Source organism: Bolinopsis microptera, chromosome 13 (assembly GCF_026151205.1).
Source record: "Bolinopsis microptera isolate Bmic1 chromosome 13, MBARI_Bmic_1.0, whole genome shotgun sequence".
In the NCBI taxonomy this organism is placed as follows: Eukaryota; Metazoa; Ctenophora; class Tentaculata; order Lobata; family Bolinopsidae; genus Bolinopsis; species Bolinopsis microptera.
Genome location: NC_087084.1, coordinates 16330293 through 16336785, shown reverse-complemented (window position 1 = coordinate 16336785; position 6493 = coordinate 16330293).

The following is a 6493-nucleotide window of genomic DNA, read 5'->3' as shown; positions in this document are numbered from 1 at the left end:
GTATTGAATAGATGTCCAGAGTTTAGTCAGTGCCAACGTTGCTTAAATTGCCATTAATCATAATTTATGCCTTTCAGTTTTGCTGAATACGATGGGAAAAATCTTTGTTCAGTGCCTTGTTTTAGGATTATTCAGTATCTGAAATTTATCGTTCCTTGTAATCTATTCTGGATTAGAAGCTAAATTTTGTAATGAAATGTATGTCAAAGGGGGGACTCCTAACCCACTGCTTCGGCGGGTAGTTGATCTACACCTCTCACAAACAAGAGCCACTTTGGTCTACTTCATAGATTTATCACATCATTGCTTTGGGGTGACTGCAGCTAACGAACATCACTGCTAACGAACATCACTGCTGATGTGTATTTTTCTTCCAATGTAAGCACACGCTCAAGAATCCCATAGCTTAATGCATAGTGGTTTAAAGCTTTTGATAACAACTAGAACTATTGTAACCTGGTTACTAATTTGGCATGACTACACCAATAACATGACAATTTTGTATAGCCTTTTATTTTGATATTGATCAACCAGACACCCCACTGGATGTGAAGGCAGACGATTTTTGGACACTATAAAGTATAAGTATAACTGCAAAATTTTGCTTCAAAGTTGTGTTATATCCACATGTCTCGTTTATCTGCATTTTTTCTGTTTTTCAATTCTATTTTTGGAGTGAGACAAATGGAGCTGCGCTCGTATTGACGTCATGTATAATCTCATGTTACGTGATAACTCGGCACTTTGTTTTAATACATAATTGTGTTAAGCATCAACAAGCAGGCGTTCAATAATTTAGCGCAAAAATGTGGGTGCATCTCAAACCCACTTTACATCAAATTATACTTAATAGAGCCCCTCTACAACGTTTTAGATGCGGAGGTTACACAGGGATATCAATTAAAATAATTGCTTGATAAGTATGAAAATTCTTTTCTTGGGAATGATTTGTGTGGGGTGCATCTCAGCACCCACACTAACCTGCATAGAATTTCAAAGCAGATCTAGTCCCAAAGTCTCATCCATGAGCTTCAGAACAGCTTTGTTATCACCTGATCAGTGCACAGAGAAAGGGGCTTGTTGTTAATTAATAAATAGAAATGTTTGACATAGTAACAATTGTTATCATGTCAGACGCCGTAGGATACATAAGAAAGCGCCTTCGCTTTGAAATTCTCAGAACAACAGTGATTTCTCTCCGTGGAGACAGAGGTGCGAGAAAAAACATTGTTGATATAAACAGTCTAGATCTTAACTTGGAGCCACAAGGCCAAGGGTAATTTTTAATTGTTAAGGGAATTTTTTGAATTCTTAAAGGGTTGATTTTATATAGGGTCATTGCTATATTATTATGTGTATATTGTTTGAATAATTTTATATATATTAATTAATACTAGCAGGAACCCGTCTAACCGTAAAGTGGTGTCAAGGCTCAAGAGACTAAAATAATTATTACCTATTTAATTAGCGTTTTTGACACCACTTGGGGTACCAAATTTTGGGCTCTAAAACTCCTATTTCTTGGCCAATTTTTTATTTTTTCATACTGATTTGGAGGCCATTAAAGCATTTGAACCAGTCAAAAAAGTTTCAGTTGTATATCTTTTACGGTTTTTGCGTTAAAGTTGATGCCGTGGTGTCAGTAAAATGGCACGGATAAATAAATATATATATATCGTCTCGCTTTATATATAGTAAGATTGTTATCATCTATGCCTTACAAATTACTCTCAGTCAGATTAGATGGTTTCTTGTCCCACATTACTGATATCTTAAAAACGTTCTCCAGCTCCATCATAAAATATAGTTCTGAAATGTGAATAGTCATTTGGAGCAATAATAATTATTATAAATTTTAATATTATTTACATCTTTACTTATTTCAATCGGATTTCAGCTCTACTCAGATGGGATTCCAGCTCTTTTGATGTTACATAATAGCTTAATAAGGTTATTGCTTCTGTTAATCAAATAACAGTTGAATGGGAAATTGATGTTCCTGTAAGTCAAATTAGGTTTGTAATGAGATTTATGCGAAATTTTACGTCAATAACTATAGTATTGTAATAAGTCTACGATTTTTTCAGTGCAATTCTTTCAGGTAGTTCGTTTGTTCATGGTAAAGTGGCCATAAAAAGGCATGTATAAAATAAGGTGTGATGGTTTCTATAGGGGTTTAATTAGGTATAAACTACAGTACAGCTATATTTACACCCACATTCACATGCATGCAAGCTCACCTGGTCCAACTGGTCCAATGAGCGGGAAACGGAGAGGAAGGTCTGGTGACGTCATAGTCACGTGACCTCAGGCTCATAATCACGTGACCTAAGACCCAATCAATTGGGTTCTGGCCTGGTCAGCCCCCTGTCACCCGATCTGGAGGTGACGTACGACACCTCGTTAACCCAATCAATGTCTGGAAGGCTGCAAATTTTCACATGCCAAATCCACAAGATTCTTAAAGAGTTGTGCGAGATGACGAAACATAGAGGCCGCAGAATTAGGAGGACTACCAGATCCTGGTGGAACCTAAGCGATCCATGATATCACGACAGGCCCTACGTTAACATTTTGCAGTTTACATATAAAATTATTCAAACAATATACACATAATAATATAGCAATGACCCTATATAAAATCAACCCTTTAAGAATTCAAAAAATTCCCTTAACAATTAAAAATTACCCTTGGCCTTGTGGCTCCAAGTTAAGATCTAGACTGTTTATATCAACAATGTTTTTTCTCGCACCTCTGTCTCCACGGAGAGAAATCACTGTTGTTCTGAGAATTTCAAAGCGAAGGCGCTTTCTTATGTATCCTACGGCGTCTGAGTATCTCTGGCCAGTGTGGTACTCCATCTTACTGGCCAGCTTCTTGACCAGTCTCTCAGCTTCACCACCCATTCCACCAGAAGTCGAGAACACTAAAGGTGTGAAGCTTCCTTTCTCCACTTCAAGAACCCTTGCATTGTAACATCGCTTTTTCTCATTTTCATGGGACAGGTACATTGCTGGTATCGGTTTGCATGCATTGGAGGGGGCTGGGGCATGAAATACCCTTATATCAAAAAATGCCCTCTCTGAAGCATTCCAAATCGATCTTGCAGAAATGTCCAGCCTGGCTTGGTCTCCTAGGACTGTTCCCCTTGGTAACTCTAGACCATCAACTGGAAGAAGAACTGGCTCAGTCTGCACATCCTTGCATTTCACAGTTCTCATTAGTTCTGCAAAGGTGTCTCTCAGCGAGTTGTGGCGCAGTGACACATATCCACCAAGTTTGCAGATGAGCGCATGGTTTGCTGAGTATTTCTGGCCACACGTACATGTTTTAGGGCAGTCCTTCAAGTTCAGGTTGTATCTGAGAGCTATTGCATCTGAGAACTGTTGTTTATTCATCAGATATCCATACTCTTTTAAAGGTAGTGCTGTTAACCAAGCACTTGCCCCTTTCTCAGCCGCTAGTTGGAACATCAACTTTGCCAGTGGTGTTGACTCGAGCTCCTGGCGTATTTTGCAGTTTACATGGTTGCACAATGTTGACGTCGATTGTTACTAACATTTATCTGAATTTAATACAAGTACATGTCACATATAAATTGGGTAGCTGAATGAAACTCGTGCCTCAAAATTTTCCGTTATTAGCATTGCAGTGTCCACGCCCTGTACTGCGTTAACGACCGAAATTTTCCCAATATGCAATTATTATTTTGCTTCTAAAATTCTCTGATAATTAATAATATATATCGTGACATGTAATTGTAAGATAACAAACCTCGCGCGCGCGGCGCTTACATCTGCACCTGAGAATCTCTCAGCAATGTGTGGCTGTCTGCGCGGCGGGCTGTGTATTGTGTATATAGCTGAATTTAAATTTAGATTTATTTGCAAATGTATAACAATATTAAATATGTATTGATTGTTTTGTGGTAAATAAAAATTTTGTTTTACTAAATTTTGTTTTACTACTGTTATCAATGTTGAAAGGGAACATTACTTGATTAATTCATCCATTCGGATTTTAATATCGATGAGCTATGATATACCGTTCATCTTAGATTATTGGATCAATCTTATTATATGATTAGATTTTATAAACGAACTTGGCACACAAAAGATTATAATGCGGAGGTTGGCTGGCTCTTCTATAATAAATACGACACTTTAATTTACAGAATGCTTGCTAGAGATAAGACAAAATATTATCAGACTATACATGCAGCATGAGTAACTGGTGGATAAGCCTTCGGTAAAAACGGATCCGGAAAAGTCAATGCGGCACTCGGGTCCTTGGTATTGTCGTCGGTATATTGTCCATTATCTACGTTCTGCTTTCGTAGTTTAAACAATAGTGAGTTCTAAATATACAGCTTTAAACCGATTAAGTATGAATGAATGAAATACCTGACAATCCGCACTCTTATAATCCAAAAGCATGAGTAACTCGTAGTGATGTATGATTTCTAGAAACTTTAAATTAAATTTGGCGCTCACAGGTCCTCATGAATATGTGATCGCCGCATAAGGTTCTGTAAATGCGCAGGGCACCTTCAAGCTTAAATTATTCACCTTACTGAGGCAGTCAACCAACGCGCGGCTTTATTTTTATGATATGATATGTTTTGATTGTTATAAATAAATACCAAAATTTAAATTTGTTTTCCTTAAAAAAATTTGTTTTCCTATCATCTATGCCTTACAAATTTTTACTCTCAGTCAGATTAGTTTCTTGTCCCACATTACTGATATCTTAAAAACGTTCTCCAGCTCCATCATAAAATATAGTTCTGAAATGTGAATAGTCATTTGGAGCAATAATAATTATTATAAATTTTAATATTATTTACATCTTTACTTATTTCAATCGGATTTCAGCTCTACTCAGATGGGATTCCAGCTCTTTTGATGTTACATAATAGCTTAATAAGGTTATTGCTTCTGTTAATCAAATAACAGTTGAATGGGAAATTGATGTTCCTGTAAGTCAAATTAGGTTTGTAATGAGATTTATGCGAAATTTTACGTCAATAACTATAGTATTGTAATAAGTCTACGATTTTTTCAGTGCAATTCTTTCAGGTAGTTCGTTTGTTCATGGTAAAGTGGCCATAAAAAGGCATGTATAAAATAAGGTGTGATGATTATTTCGATTATTGATTATTCGATTATAAATAACAAGAGAACCCATAAAAATATTGGACTCAGCTTGCAAATCTCATTTCAAACGAAGTTAGGTTCCAATCCTCTCTTTCTATGAAATGCCTTTCTCTTCAAACCCTCAGTGCCATCATCTCACGCCCCTGGTCTCAGTTACTCTGACTTATCAATTTCTGAAAGTTCTTAATCTCTGACCTTTTCCTTCTATGGATATAATCTCATAATCAGTTGTTTTCTTCAAATTTGGAACTTTCCAGACAATTTTGAGAAAATTCTTTCGAATTTGACTTAATAATTGTTTCTGATAAATGGGAGGATTATGATTAACACAGAGTGATATCTACCTTCTGCTTTCGGTCCTATGGAAACATATTGTTCTTAGTTGAAATTATCGTTGATCAAAGGTTGTGTGTAATTGTACTGTGCGAGCATTTTTCAATAACATGTTGTTGTGATGATTTATGTTTTCAAATCGTTAACTATGTAGTTCGTATGAAAATAACTAAGAGTAAGTAAGTAAGTAAGTAAAGATTATGACATAACATCATCACAAGTGTCTACAAAATATCATTGCACTAAATAAAAAAATAATTTAAATAAATATATTTTTCCATCAACATTAATAATTTATCAAATTCAATTTTATTAATTAATAAAATCTAATACATTATCTATAAATAATTCATTAATACTTCCCAGTGGAATAAAGATTTATGAAACACTTCTTTGTCACAAAAGGATGAAACCAAAGATATTCATTATGTGTCTCCTTATTGCTTAAATAACTGGGTCCTTCAATTTTCCCTAAAACTTCATTCGAAACATTCCAAAAATAAAAATCATTTACACTGTTTTTAGAAATCATTTCTTTCTTAAATCCTTCCAATCTAACTTTAAAGCTTAAAACTGTCGAGCAGTTCTTGACATCTGAAGGGAGTTTGTTCCAGTAAGGAATGACTCGCTCTGGAAGAAAAGAAGACTGGAGATTCTTAACTTTAGTTACACTCTTATTACACCTATTGGTTGAAACTAGATTAAGACCAGATCTGCTCATTCTGAACAAACCCGATCCATATTCAGTCAAACCACTAGTTACTTTAAAAGCTTCGATAAGGTCCCCACGTATTCGCCGCTCTGCCAGCGTTGTCAAATTGAGGATATCCAGTCTGCAGCTGTATGGAAGAGTACCCACCTCATCAATAAGACGGGTAAACCGCCTCTGGACGCTCTCCAGCTCCAAAACAGTCCCCCAACTTCCATGAGCCGCAACTGGATTCCACAATTGGACACAATACTCAAGATGAGGTCTTATCAAAGCTTTATAAATAGCTATCAT